Source organism: Etheostoma spectabile, chromosome 1, assembly GCF_008692095.1.
Source record: "Etheostoma spectabile isolate EspeVRDwgs_2016 chromosome 1, UIUC_Espe_1.0, whole genome shotgun sequence".
Taxonomy (NCBI): domain Eukaryota; kingdom Metazoa; phylum Chordata; class Actinopteri; order Perciformes; family Percidae; genus Etheostoma; species Etheostoma spectabile.
In genome coordinates, this window is record NC_045733.1 from 8,138,548 (window position 1) to 8,150,248 (window position 11,701).

General features: G+C 38.0%; 1 long non-coding RNA gene across 1 annotated transcript; it reads right to left on the reverse strand.

The window, feature by feature from the left end:
- Positions 1–554: 554 nt before the first annotated feature.
- On the reverse strand, positions 555–9,689 carry LOC116690091 (uncharacterized). The gene is made up of 3 exons (XR_004332165.1): positions 9,012–9,689; positions 1,649–1,654; positions 555–602 (listed from the first exon to the last, which is right to left on the reverse strand). It is a non-coding gene; the product is annotated as an uncharacterized LOC116690091 (long non-coding RNA).
- Between the last annotated feature and the right edge of the window lie 2,012 nt (positions 9,690–11,701).

An 11,701-nucleotide genomic window follows, 5' to 3' on the forward strand; every position in this document is an offset into this window, starting at 1 on the left:
ACAAATAGGTTGCTTATTAAAAAAGAAAAGATGTGGGGTTTTTTACATCACACTGTTGTTTCAGTCTTCAAACATTACAGAAACCAGGTGAGTAAAGTGTAAAATTCAGAAGTAATATATTTCATACCTGTATAAATCATTCATCCAAAAATAATCAACTTTATTGTCATCAATAAGGCATTGACTATAATTCCTATGTCACCATTTAGAACACTTGAGTTAATACTGATTGGCTTTGGGTTTTGTGCATTATAATTTATAAACCCTTCATAGACTCAGGAGATACAGTCCTACTGGCCATTTGGCCATGATGAGCAACTCGAAGTTGTGTCGATAAACAGCATATAATGATGCCTCATGTACTATTATCAGAGCTCTAGAACAGCAAGATCTGTCACCATTTGTGGCGTCGTGGCCCATGTAAGTGGAGCAACAGGCAAAAGTATGGTGTTACATGAAAAAACAGCCCAGTTTTAATTGATTTTGCGCTCCAACTGTTACTGACTATTTATCAGAGCGCTTAGTAACAACAGCCAAAGACTTTACCTGTCATACTCACCATTCTACTGCTGCGGGGTCGTCAGGTGCCCGCTCATCAGTCTCTAAAGGCTGCAAGATGAAGAGCAACGAGAGGAATGGTGTTAATGCCAAAGTCTCCCAGCTTTGCAATGACTGTGGATAATCGAACACAACTTCCGTTCCCCACAACACTGCTTAAGTTTATTGACCTGCTACTCTGAAATTGCACCTGGAGGTTGGACACATACAGTATCTGACTGTATTTTAGCTGCATTGCCTTTAATATACATATTTAGTATTTGGTAATTAAGCTTTTTGTTGACTTCAAGAAAGAATTTGTTTCTGCAGCAAGACATTTTGTTTTCACATTGAGACCTAAAGTATCCTCACTGCTGTGACACTACTGCTCATTATTCCCTGAAAATCCAAATGAGTATATCAATTGTGTAAAATGTGGTTTTATATTATCTTTGTGCATTCTTATCTTGAACAATTGTAACTACAACAATGTAGGACTAGAAAAGGATTCAAAGTATTAGGGAAGATTTCGTTTGTCTATATTTTGGCATGAGTAGCAAAAAAGGCGTATCTTGTATGTATTGTTTTCACTCATCAGGTGCATATTTTTTATACTTACTGTATCTTATGGACGTATGGACTAATTTACTCTATATCAACATGGTCAAATATTGATCAAAATATGTTTCAAAGAATAAATTAATTAAATTAGAAGCATGACAGGATATTATGGACAAGACACACAGGAGAATGTGTACAGCACAATCCAACATAGCTTGAGATATAAAGTCAATTAAAACACAACATCACCCTCAATTGCAGAATAAGTGTAAAAGAGGAAAGGGCTGCAGAGCTAACAACACTGTCAAAGCATCTTGGATAAAGGTGTTTATATCCTCTGTGTGGCTCATCAAATAGGCACCGAAGCAGTTTAATGAGAGCATGTGTAGACACAGCCCTTCAAAAAAACTCCCCTTCAGTAACACTAAGAGCCAGAAGGGCTCTTACAAAGCTGTCAGCTAGCTTTTCTCAGTAAGTACAACAGCAACAAATCAAAGGCATCACTTTAACATGATGCCGTAAGTGATGTCATAGTGTCAACAAAAAAAACATAGTGCTGGCCCAGATCATTAGTGAGAGAAGAGGAACAGTTTGAGGGATCCTTGGTTTCCATTGCTGACTTGTAGCAAAGATGTCCTGAGTTTTACCAGAAAAGTGCTACAGAGATCCTTCTTCAACCATGTCCCCTTTACTAAACTAACTCGTTCTTTCTCCGAGACACTGCTTTGTTTTGTGGAGACCCATAATTTGATTTTAGGATGTTTTTCCTCGCAGGAGTCAGATTATGAAATGTTCATAGAACAAGCAAATGCTCTGTAAGTCAATTTCTACATCCACACAGCTTTAAAAAGTGATGCAGCTGGGATATAGCAAAAGTGACAAGAAGGCGTAAAAAAAGAAGAAGCTTTGAGTGACTGTGACTGGAGGTACATTTTCAGATCTGCTCAAGTATGTCAACAAAGATTAAGTTATAACTGCAGCAAACAACATTGTCAATGTTTTTTCTTGAATTCATGGTTCACTCTTACGAAACAATATCAGCAAACATATGGATAGCAGCGTATGTCTCAAGAAAGGCAGAGACAGAGGGACTAATTAAGGTGGGTGGCATATGCTGTACAGATTGTACAAGCCCTTTGAGGCACATATACGATTGTGGTCTAACTAAGCAGCAGCTGATCTTCACCTACACACTTTTTGAAAGAGACTTTGTGTGTACGGTACTCCATAAACTAGATTAAAGGATATTGTTAGCTACAGTATTCACCCTCTCAGTACTAGTAGTGTAAGTGTCTTTAGCAGTTCATCCTGTAGTGTTGCAGGGGAATAGCCAAAAAAATGTGACAGATGCTACTATCCATGTGAACGTTGAATTTTTTAGTATATCTCTCAAAAGCAGGCTTGTGTCCTCTGCAACACAGTTAATATATGATTTAATGCAGAGAGAAAGCAAGGAAAAAAAAGAAATAATGGAAGAAGAGTACCATCATGCCCCAGCAGCACAGCACACAGCACAATATCAAGCAAGCACAAACCTGATCTCAGCATCTGCTTTCCTGAGCAGATTGTTCTAAAACAACTGGGTGATATCTTTATAACAGTATTGACTTCAACATTATTCGATTTGGTGGTGCACTGCACCCTGACATAATGCCCCTGGCCTGAGCAAATTGTTAAAGGTCAGTGTCGCACGCAAGCAACGTTGCTAAAATGATTATAAGAAAGTTGGTCATTGATTCCCTCTTCACCACAGAATGCTTTAAGTGACGGTCAAAGAATATATACAGATATATTCAAGTGCTGCCTTCTTTATGTGATCATTTATAAACACGCAAACATTAACATAAATATATAATAAAACATTATAGTAACTAATCACATCACATTGTGTAGAATGAAAGGAACATTAGCCACATGTTGCTGCTGCTATTTTTAATATATTATTTTTTTTTTTTGCAGTAAATATAGTGGGAAATGGCCATCACAATTTACCAGTATCTAAGTATCGCTTTGCTTTGTCTGACCAACAGTCATAAAACCCAAATTTACATTAAAATGAGGGCGTCTGGATAGCTAATCTGGTAGAGCATGCACCCATATTTAGAGGTTTAATCCTCAACGCAGCAGCCATAGTTTCAACTCCAACCTGTGGCCCTTTGCTGCATGTCATTCCCCCTCTATCTCCCCTTTCATGTCTTCAGCTGTCCAATAAAGACCTAAAATGCTGCCCCAAACAAAAACAGATAGTTAATATTTTTCATTAACATATCTATTAACTGACAAGGAAGATATTCAAGAGAACATAACACTGGAGGATTGGAGTTGTATTTGTATTAAGGCTTAGAAACAGGCCGCGAATACCAGGCTTAATTTACTACAATATAATTGGATAATGCAAACATATGTTACCCGAGCAAAGTTTCACAAGTTTAATAGAGTAAACCCAGATTTATGCTACAAGTGCAATCATTCCAAAGAGACTCTGTTTCATTGTTTGTGAGACTGTAATAAAAATTAAAGACTTCTGGAAAGAGGTAGCACAAATGTTATTTCAAATAGTGTCTGTTAATCTGCCTCACTGTCCCATTCATCTTGGGGTAATACCCATCTGATCCTAACTTGAAAAAAGAGATGAAAGTACTTATAGATACATGCGTACTGCAAGCCAACCGGTTGATTTCCCTTGCTTGGAAAGATGTGAATAGGCCTAGTATTGGTTGTGGCTTAGAGAAATGTCTTCTTGCAATGAAACAATAGAACGAATAACATATATGGTTAAGGATAGACAAGATGCTTTCAAACAGGCTTGGGGACCATTCTCGGACTTTGTTGAACAAAATGATGTGGGTTTCAGGATTTGTCTACATCAAACTCAAACTCACTAAACAAAAAACTGTAACCTTCCTCTTCCAGTGTTTCCTGACTGAACAGCTTTAAACTGGTATGTCGATGTGGGAGTGTGTTTCCGTTTGTTTCTGCATGGAATAATCAGTTAAACTTGGCGAATGTAAACAACTACAGATCAGCCGCAGCAAAATGGCAACAAATCCAATTATGAATGGATTTGTGACGTGTCCTTCCAAAAACAAAGTTATAATTTGACAGATGCCAGTTTTTCTCAGTAACACTGTAAAGCACTGTATCTATGCCAACAACAGCACTTCATTTCCACCTGAGACCTTTGCTTGCCTTTTCTCTATTTTCTCTGTGATAGATCCTAACCAGCTTTGAATCATACATGTTTGAGCTACCGGTTGATCCACACAAACTTCACCTACTGTAAACATCAGGCGTTGGTGAAGCTCACAGCTCCCTGTTGCTGTGGTGGATCAAACCCTAAAAGACTTTTACTGGGGAGGGCCCCCCTTTGCTGCCTTTTGGTCTCCTCTCCAATAAACTGCATCTACTTAAGGGAAATTGATTAATCACTCTCATTAAAAAAAAACAGGATATTTATCCAGCACAAGTGATTGGCTCTTCGCTTTCTGTTTCTGTGACTGATTGTTCCTTCAGCTCGCGTGACCGGGCATCTTGAAGATCCCTAAGAAACCTTGAGGGTTCCTAATTAGAGGCCAATGAGAGGATTTCTCCAGAAGAGCTGGAGAGGATAAGCCACAGCAGAAGAGGAGAGGATGGGGGGGGGGGCAAGTTGTCTGCTGATGTGCAATAAATGAGAAAATAATGTTTTTGTTCCAGCACTGTTAACTATTACTAAAATTGCGTTGTTTTCCAGGCCTTATGCTTTTTTACATGCAAATCAAAATTGTGGCAAAGTCGTTCCTTACACTGCTTATTTTAGAGGATATTGTGTAATGGAGCGTATATGGCACAGGCAACTAATGCTTTTTCTGCAGGTTCCTAATGAATGAACAACTTTCTAATTCTATTTTCTATTACTTTGTGAGTAATCTGTGTACGTTTTAACAGCGATTGTTTTATTCTCAACAATTTCAAACCTTTCATGCATACTGCCGGAAGATGTATAAATAATATGATATCCAATTTGGTTGATTTTGCAATGCTGACTAGTAACTGCAGGGCTGATAGTTGATTGATGATTTAAAGTCAAATGCATTTCCAATGTTTTATTTAAGATATAATGTTCTATTATTTTACTTTCAATTGGTTGTCTCTTTGCTTGAAGTTGAAATCTGTTTTCATTTCCCTATTCAATCTTACTGGTGCAAAATAAAAAAAGGCTAACAGGCTAACTCTTCTCTCAAGAGCCTGAACGTGACAGTGACTGTGACAGCGGAGACTCTGTCCTGTTGCTACAGCATGTAAGATCAATGACTATTCAGTCTACCTGCATCTCTGCACTATGACTCTAGTTAGACGACAAAGGCCCACACAGATGCAATGAAAATGTATTTACCTCCCACTCTCTGTCAGACATACAGACAAACAAAGCACTCCATGTCTGCAATCAGAGTAATCATTGTATGAATAGGCATCAGACAGGAAGCTAATGACACAAACAGAGCTGTGGAGGTCAAAGAGCTTGTTATTGTGGAGAGTCTCTGCTCACTCTTGTTCTGCAACACGCGGATAGCGAGGTTCACAGGAAGCTTTGCAATTCATTTGAGAACACCACCAAGGTGCAAGATGGACGAAAAGATCAAGTTTGAAGAGGGATGGCTCTGTATAAAGTGTTAGACTATCATCAGGTCAAGTGAATATCTAGTCAACGAAAGCTTATCATTAAATAGGTCACCTTATTGGTCCTGGGACATAATCCCAGCCTTGGTGTATTGTTTGTAATGGTTTGCCACCGTTTGTCATTTCTAAATGTATAAAAAAATAGGTTACCTTATTGGGTCTAAATGTGCAAAGCCTTTATCAATCAAAACTGAGCATTAAAATAAGGCTATATTCTGAAGTCATTGAACAATGTGGTTGTCAGTTATCTGATTTATCTGATTATGTTTGAAGGAAAATATTCCGATTCATTATACTTTTTTGGCTTTTGTTTTTTTCCCCATTTTTAATAAAAATGTATTTATATACGTATGTACTGTATGTACAAATGTTTTTACATTATGACAACCATTTGAATATCCAACATTTTAAATTCAGATTTTTGTTGTGTCTGTTACACAAGCACTATATTTCCAGTAAACTGTACCCGGAGATGGAAAGCAACAAAATACATTTACTCAAGTTACTGTTTTCGAGTAGTTTTGTTTTGTATTTCGTATTTTTCAAGTAAAAATGTACTTGATTACGTTTTGATTGACGTATTGTATTTTGCAACATTACAAATCCCATCCGTTACTGAGTAAAAAAAAAAACTTTGACTAACAAAACCCAAAGGAAGAAAAGAAAAAAATTGCGCCCGGAACCACTACAGTGACAAATCAGCATCTAGGCTGCCTACCAGGCACCAAGTCTTACTGTAAGTAGGAGATTGAGAACAAGATGGAGGTGGATCAGGCGAGCGACAATAGTTCAGAGACTGTTTCAATAGAAATGCAAATCTGAAACATCGAATTCTTGGCCACTTGGCCACATTTAACAGGATTGTTTTTCATTTAAATTCAAGAGAGCCAATAGTATCATCATGCAAAACCAGATGTGCCTGCCAAAGGTGACTGAACTGGCAGCATTCAATAACTCGACATTTAATCTGCAGAAGCGTGTTTGGTAAGTATTTATAAATTAGTGCTTCAAACAAAGTTTTCATGACTAATAGCAAATTAGCAAAATAACATGTTTTGTGGCATTCTAATTTAGAATGCAACATTTGTGTAGATTTTTCTTTAATTAAAAGAACAAAATTAGTTTGGGATTTATGACCCCTTGTCCTATTTTCAATACATGGGAGAGTTCCCCCGTCCGTTTTTACAGTTTGTTTAATGTAACTAAGTAATTTTGACTTAAAATACATTTAAAATAAACTACTTTTACTTGAGTAATTTTTCAGATAGGTAATTAAACTTGTACTTGAATACAATATTTGATTACATTTTTTCACTTCTGGCTGTATGTCAAGTTGAAGACAACAGGTGGATGCTGTGAAATTCAGGAATGATTTTGATTTCTTCTTATCAAATTAGCTTTATAGATGTAAATTGAATCCTCTTCAACATTGAAACATGTTTTTTGGATTTGGACGCATACATAGTGGATTCTTAATTAACAAGCAAATTTGGGTTACCGGATTTGACTCCACTTCACACTTCAAAATAGTTTCATATACTTTACCAGGTTTAATATGTGTGACTGTCACTGGCTAATGGTTCAGCAGCAGCATCTAGTAACAATGGAGGACAATCCAATATGCACACGAAAGCATGTTTAATTTTCATGTGCATGGTGCAATGCATTAAATTTGATTGTGAGAAAATGAATCTGATGAGCATTGCAACAACCCAAACGGACCTTGTCAGTAAAGTCAATAATAAAGCTAATTAAAAAAAACGAACATAGATCGTGGCATTAAAAGACCTTCAGATAAGATTTTCTGAAAAAGTAAATAATTGTAAATGCCTGTTTGACTATTTACCAATTTCAGCATTTCTTTTGTCAAGAGCTTACAATTTCTGCCTTCCTCCACTGGGTCCCCACATCAGAGAAGAACAGAAGAACAGACTTGCACAAGTCTTCCAGCACTGAAATGCTAAGCTGTTGAATTTGTTCCCTAGAAAGATGAACTTCTAAAAAAAACTGCTGTGTCTTTGTGTGTATATTTGTGGGCTTTTTTTTTCCATTCATTTTGTCCACACACAGCACAGTATATCTCTAACCAGATGAGAAAGCCACACAGTGCAGCTTTCTCCTTCCACTCTGCACAGAGGCCCATGCATTTTTCATTGCAGCTTCACTTGATAATGAAAAACTGTTTATTGTGGAACCACCAATCTCTCACTCGCCCTCTCACTGACACTCACATGGCATACTCAAAAGATAATTTTGGACACAGAGAGTGGTAAATGTCTTGTTTATATTATGTCGCTGTCCACCATTAAAATCCGCATTTAGCGCATTTTTTTCTAGAACAAAAAGTGATGGGGTGAGAAGGCCAAAACGTAGAATGACCCAATAAATACAGTTTGTTCTTCCCACTTCTTTATCAGTCATAAATAATACATTTCTGTTTGTTTAATGGCTTCATAAAATGCTTTTGTATTAACCTTGTTAATTCTTCATTCTGAAATTCACCGTAACTTATGGCAACCGTGAGCCACTAGTATCAAAGTAAGTAGGGAAACCATGACAATGGGTATTCAATCAGAGGATAGAGCCAGCAGCGTTGGTACTGCAATGAAGAAAGCAGATATAGGTTTTACAGCCAAATAATGAAGGCTCATAAATGCTCACACTTATTGTTGTTTACAAAAAATACTTTGTTACATATGGTAGGATTTTATTCCTAGCATCAAGCGACACATCTCAGTTTTTCATGCATCGCATAAAACGCACACATTTACACACAAAGGCAAGAACTTCCTCTGTGAAACAACGAAGTGTAACTATGTACAACTATAACTGTGATTTGACATCCTACATTTATTATGACCTTTCGATTCAACTCTTTTAAATCTAATAAAACAGAACTATTTCAGACAGACTTTTTTCTGCCATTGAACCAAATTCAGACCTCAATAGGTTATGCAGCAGAAATTATGGGATTTACCCAGAAAATTGTTTGTGGTACTGTGGTACCTCAGTCCCAAATACAATAAACATTTTCCACTAAACATTACAAATCCAGTGTCCATCTGCATTGTTTGCTTTTTGTGCCAGTACAATGGCACCTGCATCAATCTACATTGTAAAACCTATATCAGTCTGATCTCCTTCAGACACTCACATGACTGAACACCCGCTCAGATACACAGACACAAACACACTGCTTCAAAAGATGAACACTGTGCCCTTTCTCCTGTGTTCTCAGGCATGTGGTACAGTACCTGTAGGGAATCCAGTCGGAGTAGTGCTTGGAGCTCATTCTGTATCAATCACTCTGACCGCTGCTGCCTAACTGCGAGGCTAACGGCCTGCAACAGATCCAGTGCAATTGGCTACGGGGTCTGAGGACAGCGATCACAGCCCAAGAGCCCACATCGTCCTGTTCATCCTCTGGACACAGCCCCGTATTCCCCAGCCTGCCTGTGTTCTTCGTATGTCCTCTAGCCGGGGGGAAGCAAATGACTAACAATCCAGACAGACAGCCGCACTTCTCAGTCGTGCACAGCGAGCACATGAAATAAGCGTTTTCTTCTCTTCCATGTGTACGTTTCCAGTCAATGCCTCTCCTCTTCTCCCATCCACCTCCTCTGCTGCTCTGTGCTGGCTCTCTTCCCTCGCTCTCACTGGGCTCTATCTAAATCTCCCTCCGTTTCTTTCCCTTTAAATCATTCTCCCCCACCTCCCTTCCATCCTCTCTGTCCAAATCTCGCTCTGTGCTTCTCTACCCATCTATCTCTTATTATCTCTCGTAAAGCATCACATACAGCAGCATCCAGTGCAAAGCCTTAAGCTAAAAATGTTAAAGAAAGTCCCTTTTGTCTTGCCTCTTTGATGTTCCTTCTATGCTATTTCTGTACCCCTCCCTCTCTTTTACACTCTCTCTTTCTGACACTCTCCATTTCTCTCTTGCACACTGTTTGTGTTGCATGAGGCATGTAAAGCAGGGACTCAGATGTGTTTTCTGGACCATAATTTATTTATCCTCCCAGAGTAAGAGGCATTAGCATATGACTGTGCAGACTAGTGTTAACAGCCTTTAATTCAACACTCTCCACAGCCAGACAAAGGCACCCTGTGATAGTGCCACAGCTCTGATCCTCTCTCACACACATCTGCTTCCGCCCTCCGTCTGCCGCCCTTCACTGTCACCACGCAAACACACATCACTCACTGTGTTCCCAGGGTTATTCAGGAGTCCATCTATAGACAGTTAAACCCAGCGGCTTCCTTGTGACAAAACAGCTTCACAAGTAGTTGATTCAGGTCAACTTCAACAAAAAATATCTTTTAAGAGTGAACCAACGCATGTGCTGATTTCAAGAATGTGAAATCATCTGAAATAATCCTGACAATTATTTGGAGGGGGGAATATATTCCTACTGGGTAATGTATTGCTTCTGGGTACGTAAGAAAGCATCTCCCCATCTACCGACTCCCTGCAAAACAGCCTCAAACTAAATCTTTTATTTGCTGCATTTCATCGTTCATGTGTTGCACCAATTACTATTATATATTTACATGGATTTAGGACTTTCAATGCACCAAACCGCTGAAATTGAAATATGCACATTGAAATATGCACATGCACTGAAGGGTACACACACACAAACACAACATGTGTAATGTGTTGATGCTTACAGTACCTTGTTCATTCTCCCAAGGTCAGAACTCATATGTGCTGATCAGATATTGTGCCACTAAAGCTGTAATATAACATTCAGCATTGCATAATATGTCATTTATGTAAGCTATTCAAACAGTGGAGTCACTATTAGAGTAAGGGCTTCCGAGCATCTTGCCTTAATTATTTATTGTATGCCTTAAAAAAACATCTCACATCACTTAGTTTAGTGGTAAAGAGCCAAAGTAAACCAGGGGGAAGATGAAATGGCAGTGAAAGCCAGCAGAGAAAAAAAGACGTTTCTCTTTCATGTCCAGTATATGTTGTAAATAAAAAGTTTGATGTGTCATAATAACTTAACCAAAAGATTCTCTGCTTGATAAATAACAATTAATGACTTACATTTAATTTCTTTTAAAAGCATATATATATATATATATATACACACATACATACATAAAACTTGATTTTATTCTTCTCTAGAACTGACAGCATCAAGGCCTACTGCCACTGCTTTACTAAAAACATAATGAAACATTGATTGCATTCTCCAGTGGTATGACCTTTAAAAAATGTCAAGTCACAAAGGTGTTTTATTTTGACTCGAACAGAAACAACCTGTTGACAGAAGGATAAAAAGAAATCAGATTTCATAAAATTCCAAAGATTGATCCCTCACTGTATTTCTTCCACCATGTCACAGACCACCAGGAATGTTTCAATAAGACGGAGGACCAGCCTTAAGAATATAATAGACTAATTGTAGAATAATAATAGTAATTCTTTGGTAAATAGCGGCATGTGTTCTACACTGACAATTTACGTACTAAAGAAGTCATTCTGCTCTGTAAAAAGAAGAGTAAAATATCACTGTATTAATTTACTGAGAAGCATGTTGTGTGAATGGTGAAGCACGTAGAACAGTTGTACTGAAGTGGGCAGTAAAGTCAGATGTCCCTCCTACACAGCTCTGTTGCTGCAAATGACAGAATTATAACTCCACTACACGAGAAAACCCTGGTCTTCCCCCATCAAACTGAGACAGACTATAAAAGAAAGATGGTGTTGTGTCTCACGTCTCAGGAGACGCGTGTTGTTTGGGAGTTTTGTAATTTATCCCAAAATGCAATTTTTGTGATGAGTATCTAAAGCATGACAATTTTCTGAAGAAAAACAACCTGCATCATCAATCCTTATATTATCCCAGTATGCTGGAGCTGGTTAGTTTTTAATGCTGAAAGGAGGACTTTGTAGTTTGGCCATGAAGGAGATATAAGTGGGTAATAGGCT